Raw genomic sequence first — 12,682 nt, forward strand, 5'->3', positions numbered from 1 at the left:
TGTAGACAGGGAGAGGAGAGAGAATATGTATAGGAAAGCACGCAGTTTCCGGTGTGTTTCCTTCTTCCTCCTTTCTCATCTCTCCCCTTTCGCTCTCTCCTTTCTCATCTCTCCCTTTCGGTATCTATTTCGAACATATTGTATCATTGATAAAACTCACATTTTTTTATTAAATATCCTAAAATAGTCTCTCAGTTTCTGGATTTGTTCAAATCTAATTTTGTGGACGTGTTTAATCACAGAAAATTTTCCATCATTCTCTAATTATATTTTTGTAACCGTGACATTTTGTAACTAAGTGTATAACTCTCTTAAGATTTAGCGGTCACATAGTGTTTAGATTGATTTTCGCACACCTCGACTAGTCTACCCTTTCGGGAGATGGGGGCACTCACCCACACTAGCCAAATATATTTAGGATTTTATGTGTGAAATGTTATGAATAAAACTTGAACCCAACATCAAAAGGGAATGACCGAGCTCCTTTACTATCCAAACCTATACCCTTTTTTTGTTAAAAAAAACCTATACCTTGTGTGAGTCTATAAATGTTAATAGAGTGTAATGGCTTTTGTTTTATTGGGATTCCTCAAAAATTAATAATGAAGTGATTCACCTTTTGTACACTTGAATAGTAGTCACGGTAAGCATCATCGACATTTATTGAGTGAGATTGACCCAATTCAAAGATCTCAAATATGATGGATGTGACCTCTCTTTGAAATCAGGATATGAGGCTGGCTGATTTTACTTTTCTTTTCCAATTGTTTCTCTCTATTCCAAGGATTAGAGATTATCTTCAACACAATATTGATCTCTAACACAAGTGACCATAGCCTAATGCCTTGGGTCTTTTTGACTTTTTCTAAAGAGTCCCCTGTTTGAATTTGCTTACAATAGTGCAGGAGCAAATCGTTCCAAAAAAAGAGTCCAGATTCTCGTAACTTTGTGGAGCTGCAACAACGGATTGCCAATTCTAAAAGATTGTCCTTGGTGGACTAAAAAAATATGACTCAAACAAAACGTTCAAAATGGACGTAGGACTCCTATGATAACCTAGGTCATTGTGACTTTTTTACCTTTTTATTATTAAAACTCAAACGCGATTTATGATTCCTTTGTCATTTGAAATGCTTTATAATCCCAAACGGTAAACATGACATTACTGGGTTTTTCATCACAATTTTTCCGGGAAAGGGCATTGTGGATTCATACTACAGGCAGGACAAAAATAAAAGTGAATAGCATAGGGCACAAAATTGATGGGAAATAGATTTGCATTGTCAACCTTGGACAAATATGCGAGAGTTGCAAATTTAATATATCATCTGATCACACTTTTCCATATTGTACAAACAAATAATATGGAGAAAAAAGCCCAGACATTCATTTCACATAGCATACAAACATCTTGAAATACAAAGGGAAAAAGAGATGAAGGGTGTGGAATTTCACCACGAGATCAACTAGACATTGTTCTCCCCAATTCCGCATCCATCACCGCCAACAGGACGAGTCACAGCATCATTAGTCATTGATGGTTCTTCTTGGTTTGCAATAATAATTCTCAAAAGTTTTTTGATAATCCGTTGTGATTGAATGAATAAGTTTTTGAGTCTCGAAGAAATTTCTTCGTACATGAACTTGAAGATCTGTTTCATGTCTTGGTAAATTTGTTGGTACTCGGGATTTGTTGCTACCATGATAAGGAACAAACCATAGATAACCCACTTGATGAAAGAATTCAGTATGATCAAGTCAATTGCTACTCCAACAATGACACATCCAAGTATGAGAAACGTGAAATTGATGAATGTCTTTCCACCATCGCTTCGTGTTGTCCACAAACGGATGCCAAAGAGCACGATGAGGGCTACAGCTATTGTGATGAAGGTTATTTGTTCGTTTAAAAGTAAATCCTTAGCTCCAAAAAGAGCAAATGACCATTTAAGCGAGGATATCAAAAAACCTTTTGATTTTTTAGCTTTGGCATCTTCTTGCTGTCCAAGTCTACAATAATGAACAACGAAATTTGAAATAATTAGTTTATGAGGTAAATAAATAATACCAGGTTGTAGTACGATCTTTATGGAAGCTTACTCCACAAATAAAACTGTAGAATGAATTGTACATATGAAATATGATGGTGACAATCTCTCCCAAATTGCATGACTACAGATCATACCATATGCTTATTTAAAATTAGAAACTAGAGCTCAGCATTAGCGACATGCAAAGTCCATATAGTTAGTATAAACGGATCAATTGCAATAAGTAATAAATGACTCATGATCAATATGGATGGATTTTGCAAATATCTCACAAACAAAAGCTCCAGCAAACATAAAAAGCCAAGTGCACAGATTGCTTTTGATTCAAAGGAGGATATAGTTCATAAGAGTGCATCGGTCCCGGTCCAACCCAGGAACCACCGGAAACCGACTAATTGGGTGGTTTCTAAAAGAACTGGTCTGATTCTTGATTCCAAAAATTTGAAACCGAAAATAACTAGTCCAATTCCCAATTCCATGTGAGGAATCAGACCGGCGAGACCAAACTGACAAATCAACTTAAATTACTTAATTTCTTTATTTTCTTATATGTAATAAATCATAAATTAGTAAACTGCATTTGAATTTTCAGTCTTTTTCTCTCTCCTTTACATTCGGTAGGCTTCTATGTCTCGATCTTGACTGAGACTGCTTTAATTTCACTGTTTTTTTTTTTTTTTGGGGTTCTTATTCTTTAGTGAATGAAAAATCGTCTCGGTTACTTTAGCTTCACAGTATCAAAACAAAGAATGATCTATGTGAAAGCATGACTGCCACACGAGAATCAAGCCTAGAACATGTGCTCAGAAGTAACGCAAGGAGTGGCATAATTGTGTATCGGAGAAAGATCAGAATGGGCATTTGCCAAACAAGCAAAATAAAGCAAGCGATCAACAACATATGGAACCAAAATGGTCAGCAGATTAATGAACATTCTAGAGGGGAGTGATTTACACTATGACAAAGGCAAAACAACCCACCGGTTTCATTAATCATTCTGCCTTTTCAGCTAATTGTCACCAAAAGTCTCTGCATGTGTTAGAAGAAACAAAGGAAAAAAAATACAGCTGATCCCCATCCAACTTGTTTGGTCCAGTTCTCATGTGGACAGGATAGGTTCTTGATCCTAGGTTGAGAATCGACACACCGTAAAGTCGATCACTGATAATTGTTCATAAGGAACAAAATACATATGTGCATACAATGACGAGTTCTGTCTAATTGATGTAAATTATGACTGTTTGAATGCAAAACTAACCTTTGAGTCTCAGTTGAATTGAAGTTGATGCCAGACATCGATCCGTTGCTAGCTTTCCAATAGAGAGAATTGATGCTTCCTTTGGCTCTGCACTAGAGGCTGAGAGTTTTTTGGTGAATGCACACTTCGGGTAATACTAGGGATATGTATATATAAGGAGGAGGGACAATATCACCGAAAAAGGCGGCCTCCACCCCATGGGACGAGGACTAGGGAAGTCCCATGGAGTCTAACGGGGCGTCTAATCCCATGGGATGAGAGGAGGAGAGTCCCTCCCGATCAGGGGATCTCCTCCTCCGCATTTATCAGCAAACCCCCTACAAGATCGAGTGGGGGCCCACTCTTGACTTATATTACCTTTTTTATTTTTCCTTTTGTTTGGTTGAATTTCTTCTTTCTCTTCTTTTTCTTTTACACTTTTCAAGAAACCGGATCTTATTTCCGGTCAATGACGGTCGAATAGTGACCCTAGAAAGCCTTTTTCTTTGAGAGTGGGCAATTGAACTGGTTTTTGGAAATTATCAAATGAGATTTATGGTACACAAAGTCCTCTAATTTTTTTTATGACATTTTTCATTATAGTTATAACAAACCATCATGACCTCATACGACTGGAAAAGATTAATACTGTATATGTATTAGGAAAATGTTACGGAATTATAAAAAGTAAAATTTTACAACATTTTGCACTTGTAGAATTTTCTCCTAGCAAAGATAAATTCATTGTTGTTTTCAAATTTCAACAGAAGAATGAGTAGAGTAAGACTTTGAACTTCACAGAAGGAATAAAACAATACCCTGCCTAATAATCTTTGATTAGATTATAATCAATGACTAATGCCTCAAAATGAAATTTTAGTTTAGATACAGCATTTGAAAATGAGTGGGATTAAATATCAACTAATGCAAAGAAGAATTTATTACATAAAGAATGTTTGGAGTTAATGTTGTATTTACATCAGATTTAAGTATATGTCTATTCTCATTGTGGTTCATGAGTCATTTGTCGGTTTTCCATATCTAATAAAATAAACCTTCGTTGTGGCCCTTAATCATTACATCAAAGCACAACAAATTCTCAGTTTTTCCAATATTTTCTTCTAAATTTATTTCATATTAGCATAGAATTTGTAAAATATAATAAAAAGAACAAAAAAAAATCAAGGAAAAAGATTGGAAAAAGAATAATCGGGATAATGTGCCTAAACATCCGTTTTCGCTATGGGCTATTTAGTCCACAGCCACGATCGCGGGGCCAAAGTACATTATCTAAAAACATTAAAGAAGTCAACATCCAATCTCAGATCAACACGTAGCAAACTTGTGAAAAATGTCGATGATTTACCACTTTGGTATTTTCATGAATAGATTGAGATAAGTGCAGATGTGGACATCACCAATGTCTAATTCAGTAGGCACAAGAAAAGAATCCTCTTCTTGCCGTGATGGGCTTACAAGAATCGACTTCACGTTTTGACACGTAAATCATGTAAGACTCATTCGCGATCCATTACCATAACTAACATGTGATAGGCCCTGTTACAATCATGAACGAAGTAAGTAATATTGATATAAGACAAGCGTTATTTTGAGTGAAATGGCATTGTTGATCCATCCTATAGGCAGGGCATAAATAGAAGTGATACCATTGGGGAAACGATCAATTTGGAAGTAGATTTTGCACTATCAATATCTAGCTTCAAAAGAAAAAAAAAAATCAACTTCCAAAAGGTGTAGAACCTAACTCTCATGGCTTAACAACGCCTCCATCAATATGCATGTCTCCATTCAAATATTCCCTCCTCACACGAACAGGCAAAAAAGCGCCATAACATTAAGACATAAATATCATATTAAATTCCACAACGAATAATTGTCCAAGCAAACCCCCAGTCCAATCATAATGGTGCCAAAACATGAAGAAAAACACCTCATGATGTTGACCACACTTTTGCGTATTTTATAAAACATAACAAGTAGAAAAAAGCCTAGACATCCATTTCACTTGCCGTACAAACAGCGGGAAAAGTATCAAAAAATTCTAAACATATTGCATTGATTCCAATTTAGTCCTAAACCTTTTAATTGAATTAAGTTAGTCCTAAGCATTTTCATATTGATACCAATTCAGTCCAAAACATTTTAATTTGATCAATTTAATACTAAACATTTTCACATTGGTATTGGCCAATTTTGTCTAGCCGATTAAGCAACGCGGATGCTAACTAGTGGCGAGCGATGACGTGGCAATTTTAAATAACTTTTATCTTTTTCAAATTTTTAATAATTTTTCTTTTCATTTTCTTTTCTTTTCCTTCTTCTTCCTCCTTGGACTCTCCTCGTAGTGGCTAGTGAGCCTTTGGCAAGGCTCACCGGCCTCCGGGCGAGGGCCACGAAGCCCTCGCCGGATCTAGGCGAGGCCAACCTCGCCCATGACCCTGGGCGAGGTCGAGCAAGAGCTGCGACCCTCGCTGGAGGCTCGTTGGCCACTACAAGGAAAGTCCAAGGAGAAAGAAGAAGGAAAAGAAAATGAAAAAAAATAATAAAAATTCAAAAATTCAAAAATATAAAAATATTTAAAATTACCACATCTGCATCCGACTACCGAACGGTGTTTACGTTAGCACCAGCTAGCCAAAATTAGCCAGATAGACTGAGTTAGTACCAATGTGAAATGGTTTTGACTAAATTAGTCCAATTAATAGGTTTATGACTGAATTGATACCTATATAAAAAGGTTTTGGACCAAATTGATCCAATCAAAAGGTTTATGATTGAATTGGTATTAATATAATAGGTTTAGGATTTTTTTTTGCCACTTTTCCCTACAAACACCTCATATTATATTAAGAAAAACAGAGACGGAGGGCATTGACTCCTTTACAAGATCCACTAGACAATGTCCTCCCCAACTCTGTCCCCACCTCCACCAGTTGGTCGAGCCATAGTGTTGATATTCATGGATGATTCTTCTCTCCGTAACATTAATTTTCAAAAGACTTTCGATATTTTTTGTGATTGAAAGAGCAAGTTTTAAGTCTTAAAGAAGTTGCTCCGCATATGGACTTGAAGATTTGTTTCATATTTTGAAAAATCTGTTGGTAAAAGGATTTGTAGCTACCATAGGAAGGAACATACCATAAATAACCCACTTGATGTATGAATTCAGCTTGATCAAGTTGATTACTATTCCAACAGAGAGATATCCTAGCACGAGAAATGCCAAATTGATGAATGTCATTCCACAACCACTTCGTGTCAATCTTGAATTGATGCCAAAGAGCGCGATGAGAGCTACGGAAATTGTGATGAAGCTCGCTTGCTTGTCTATAAGTAAATTCTTAGCTCCAAGAAGAACAAATGACCATTTAAGCGAGGATGTCAAGAATTCTTTTGATTTTTTAACGATGTCATCTTCTTCTTCTTTGAGCCTTTCAAAAAGAACAAACGAAAACCGAAATCGTCAATATCTGGTGCAACTAAATAATACAAACTTGTAGCAAGAGCAGCGCACATGCATGCTCAAATCTTTAACGAAAGCTTATTTATCCATAAATTAACTATAGAATTAGTAAAATTAACTGTGATGTGAGAATTTCTCCCAAATTGCATTACGACATGTCAGGTACAAATCCAAATTACAAACTAGACTACACCGTTCATGGCATGCAAAGTCCATATGATTAGTCTAACGGATTATTGCGAAAGTAATAATTAGGGGTGGCAAAATATTGTACTAACCCATTTTTCCACTCGTCTTTGTCGGTTCAGTTTCAAAATGGGCATCTCCGACTTTATGAATGGACTGAAATGAGTTAGAAGAAACAAAGTACAATTAAAATTTATCTCGGACCCATCTTAATAAAATATATATTACATAAAGAAAAACCATCACGCAGGTCTGTACGGCTTTTTCTTAATGGACGGGCAGGTGCATTTTCCGTTTCTTGTTTCTTCACGTAGAAAACTAAACAAGTCTTTGTAAAAAAAGGCTTGGACAGATATTACACGATGCATAGTACGGTAACGAAATCCGAAAGAAAAAAAAAAAGAAAAAAAAAAGGAGGTTTTTCTTAGTCATAGTCTGTAATACCGTGTCGCATGGTGAACCAAACACTCTCAACGGCGATTCAGTCAAAAAGAATTTACCTTAACTTAGATGAATAATTTCCAACTAATAATAATTATCCTCTGTTCTACGGAATCCTTTTCGTCCATTTGTCAATACTCCCGATATGTCGTTGTGTTGCAATGATGCTCTGCAAAGTGGATAATAATTCTTTTGGTTTTATATCTTATTTGGTAAAATTAGGCAACGGATTCGAGAGCACAAGTGCTAAAATATTTCGAAATAGCAAAAAGAGAGGAAAAGTATAACCGCTACGGACAATAAGTACAAACTAGCCAGATGAAGTTGAAGGGAAAAGTACCAAAAAGTCATAAACCTTTATATTTGTGCCAAAAAAGTCCTAAACCTTTTTTTGGTGCCAATTTAGTCATAAACATTTTTACTTAGTACCGAGTCAGTCCTTTTCGGCCAATTTTGGCCGGATTTTGCTGACTGAACGCCAACCGGCTGACGTGACCTAATCGATGCTAACGTAGACAATTTTAATAATATTTAATTTTTTTGAATTTTTTATTCTTTATTCTTTATTCTTTTTTTTTCTTTTTTCTTTTTTCATTTTTCATTTTTCTTCTCTCCTCCTCCCTCCGACCACCTGGGTCGACCATGGCGACCGGCCTCGCTAGCCACCTCGCCGGTGGCCGCGAGGGCCTCACCGGCGCCGCCTAGGCCGCGATTCGGCGAGGTCGAGCCTCACCGGCCATGGGCGAGGCTCGACCCTCGCCAAATCCGACGCGAGACGGCCTCCCGCCGGGCTGGTGAGGCTCGCCCTCGCCGGATCCGGCAAGGGCGAGCCTCGGCCGGCGCCGCCTGGGAGCCACGATTCGGCGAGGTCAAGCCCGCCGGCCATGGGCAAGCGCATCTCCCTCGGCGTTAGAGTCGCACGCAGAGGATCCCATCTCCCTTACATCGCATCTCCCTCGAGCGTTGGAGCCCAGCCAAGGGAGACCGCCTCGCGCCGAATTTGGCGAGGTTCGAGCCTCGCCACCCAGCACGAGGCCGCCCTCGCGGCCATTGGCAAGGTGGCTGATGAGCCTTGCGGTCTGGCCGTCGTCGTGGTTCAAATTAGCCAATGGCCAAGGGAGGAGGAGAGAAGAAAAAAATGAAAAATGAAAAAGAATAAAGAATAAAGAATAAAAATATTCAAAAATATTAAAATATTATTAAAAATTGTCCACATCAACACCGATTAGGCCACGTCAATTAGTCGGCGTCAGTCAGCAAAATCCGGCCAAAATTGACCGGAAAAGACTAAATCGGCACTAAGTAAAAAGGTTTTAGGACTAAATTGGCACTAAAAAAAAAAAGGTTTATGACTTTTTTGGCACAAACATAAAAAATTTAGGATTTTTTTGGCACTTTTCCCTAAAGTTGACTCCTAAGGTCGTGATGAAAATGGTATATGATGTTAGAAGGAACGTTTGAATCATTTTTAAGGGAAAAGAAGAGGTCGATCGGTCATTGCATGCTCATCCTATAAAGTAAAGTTCTTCGTGTTAGAGGTTATGACGGAGCTCAAACCCAAGTTAAATATACCAACTCCTAATCCAATGTCAAATAAGAAAGATCCCATTAATATGAATGATGCTCGACATGCGATGGATTTACCGCTAAATCCATGCAATCCGATGCTTTCTTCATTTGCAGTGACTGCGACGCCGTGTGGATCTTTTTTCTCTTATTCACGGCCGGTGCTGCTCTTTGATTGCCTAGATTCCACGTCACGAAGACCTTTCCTACCTACCCTTTGGAAACATCCTCTTTTGGGCCCACTCTTAACTTATTTTGTTTAATTACTTGCACTAATTTCTACGTGACATTGTGAAGAATATCAATATCATTAACGCACTCACACGTTCACTATATATTGTAAAGAAAATCAACGTCATCGACGCATTCACACGTTCATCATATTCACCATATATTGTGAAGAATGCCAATATCATAGTCTTCGAGAAACGAATGGTCTTGCCCCAGCATTTCTTGCCAAGCCTAGACTTTATTCACGTCTTACAGACACGCGCACGCCAGTCACTGTTCATCAGCTTTCTATACATGTGTGACTTCCAATTCTAACCTCGAATAATCAAAAAGGAAAAGCATCCATCTGCTGGAATTTTCCTTAAGCCGAGTCCCAGCTGGAGTTGTTAGAATAAACTGCTGGTTTCATTACTTTTAGACCGAATCCGGAGTAAATTATAGCTTGTCAGCATCTCGTGCTACCAAATTCAACTGTCTACTAAGTGCGTGCTGCGAAATGAAACCCTAAAGCAGAGCCATCATGATCCTTTATTATAATTTTGAGGGAGAAAACACCATTATTGGATAGTGTTAGATGTATATATTTAAAGTTAGGTTAATTGTAGTTTACATTAGTTGTAATTAAACCTAATTGCCTCTCACCCTATATATAAGAGAGGGCTTGTACTTTTCATTTGGTAATATGAATGTTGACACCTAAATTTTGGTGTCCCATATAGTAATTCACCGCATAGAAAATTAGAGATAGGCTTCAGCCCTAGCAAAAATAATAATTAAATAGCATATGGTCATTAGAAGCATAATTGAATTAATTGCATTTAATCAGACCGACTGTGGATGGTTCTAAGCTTAATTGAATAGACTAACCCTGCGAGGAAGGGGCGAAATTCGGCCAAGCCTTGGTAGAGCGGTGGCCAAAATTCTGTAGAGAGGGGGGGCATAATTGGCCTAATTTAAGCTTAATTCAGCCCATTAAAAGTCTAATTAAGGAATGGCGTTAGGTTATTAGAGTCCATCGAGTTGTTAGGCTGAAATTGAGCCCGCGAGAGTAAATTAAACCTAGGTTCTCATAACTCGAGGACAGCAATTAGAAATTTTGAACACTAGAGACAAACACGTGAGAAAGAGAAAGAGAGAGAGGGAGAGAGAGAGAGATAGAGAGAGAGAGGAAGAAGCATTCAGCCAAGCCCATACGCCTGGCCGAGGCCCTTGCCCGTGCTGCCATCCTCACTGACTGACGGTGAGCTTCGCAGCTCCTTACCTCGGCGCCGCTGCCATGTTGTTGTCCCAGCCGCCTCCCAGCTGTGCCTCACCAAGAACCCTCGACGCCGATGTCGCTCCTCCACTGTTTGTTGCCTCGCCGGTCCGAGTCTCGCTTGGTCGTCCTCTGGTATTCCACTACGGACCCTGCGACGCCATCCTTGCCGAGCCGCCACCTAGCGCTACCTTCACCAAGTTTGTTGTTGTTCCCTACGATGACGTTTCCAGCTGCTGTCCCTACCCCCACTGGCGCTGCATCAGTCTCGCCGACCCTGCTGCCCCGCCGTCCAGCCCTATCCCAGGACACCACTACTGCTCAGCCACCTCGGGGTGGTTCTCTATTTTTGCAGGTTTCTCGACAAAGCATCACCGTCGGAAGATTTCCAACACAGGACAGCTTGAAGACAGGCCCCACCGAGCCGAGCAGCAATCCGCGAGCCCCACCGAGCCGGGCTCCTCGCACCGCCGCTATCCTTTGCCGAACACCATGATCCACTGCGAGCGCACCACCAGTCGCCATCGTCACAAGCTGTCAGTTGAGTTCAAATTTAATCTTTAGGAATTAAGCAATTTGAAATAGTGCCTGCTATATGACGAATTTTTTTTTACCAGACGATTTTTCTTTAGATATTAAAAATCCTAAAAGGTTTGATGGACTTCTATCAATCATTGTATCTGCATGATAAATTTATCAAAATTGAGGTGTTGGACTACATGATTATGTGAATCATAGAAGGTAAAAAGCAATACCCCGCCTAATAAGCTTTGATTAGATTATAATCAATGACTAATGCCTCAAAATGAAATTTTATTTTAGACAGAGCATTTGAAAATGACTAGGACGAAATATTAATCAATGCGAAGAAGAATTTTTTACATAAAGAATGTTCGATGTTAATGTTGTATTTACATCAATAATAATATTATAATAATAAGCCTATTCTCATCATGGTTCATGAGTCGTTTGTTAGTTTTCAATTTCTAAAAAATAAACCTCAGTCTCGGCCCTTAATAGCTACATCAAAGCTCAATAAATTCTTAGTTTTTCGAATATTTTCTTATAGATATATTTGACGTTAATAATATAATTTTTAAAATTTAATAAGGAACGAAAAAAAAATGACAAGCAAAAAGACTGGGAAAAAATAATTGGGATAATGTGCCTAAAGATAGCAATCTTGGAGCTCCCAACCTTTGAACTGTTTAGTCCATAGACACGACCGCGGGGCCATCAAAATGCATCCGTAACACCATTGCAACATACATTATGTAAAAAACATTAAAGAAGCCGACATTCAATCGAAGATTAAAATGTAGCAAGCTTGTGAAAAGCCTTGATGATTTACCAATTTAGTATTTTCAAGAATAGAGAAGTCTCACAACAATTCAACATTGTTATAATAAGGGATTCAAACAGAGCACAATGTTCGAATTTATTGACCTAGTTACTGATACTTAATTTCACTAAAACCTTAAGTTGTTGAGCATTGGGTCTAATTAGATACATCTACTCTACTTTCTACCTTAGACCTTTTTTTCCTACCTTAACATTTTCAACATGGTATTTATTTTGAACTCGCAACATGAAACAAGCACCCATCATGAATCCCATCATGAATCAGATTGTGCAGTTCCCCTTGAACCTATCACTACGATACAGGAGGAAGATAGGGCTGTGGGGACAAAAAATTTCCTTAAAAGTAATGGGTTACTCTTACAGCACCTCTATTCGCTACTCCATATTATATATGAAAAGGAGCAATTCTAAAGTGTTGAATAATTGATCAATAGATCTCATATAAATGCTATGCTTAGTTATGCCAATAATCGAAATGAAAATTAGCACTTCTCGTTCTTTTTTATATAGTTGTTGAGAAAATTTTAAATAAAAAAAGATTTTCCTTGTTTCAATATATTTTATCTTTGCCTTAAGATCATCGGATTATACATACTATACAATGCGGGTAGTAACTTGATTATTGCAATCTCAAGTTCTACAGCCGATTGCAGATAATTCCAATGCTATTTGTGCAAGTGCAGAGATTTTGTTCAAATGTATTAATTGACCAAAGGAATCTAAAAGAAAAGAAAGCAAACGTATTACATTAGAAAACATAACATTCCATGTGGAGAGTTATCTTCCCTATCGGGGTTTACATCTTAAGAAGTTAATTCGATCGGTTACAAGACATGCTGTCGATTAAATCCCCGTTTTTGTGAAAATCA

This window comes from Eucalyptus grandis, chromosome 5, assembly GCF_016545825.1.
Source record: "Eucalyptus grandis isolate ANBG69807.140 chromosome 5, ASM1654582v1, whole genome shotgun sequence".
In the NCBI taxonomy this organism is placed as follows: domain Eukaryota; kingdom Viridiplantae; phylum Streptophyta; class Magnoliopsida; order Myrtales; family Myrtaceae; genus Eucalyptus; species Eucalyptus grandis.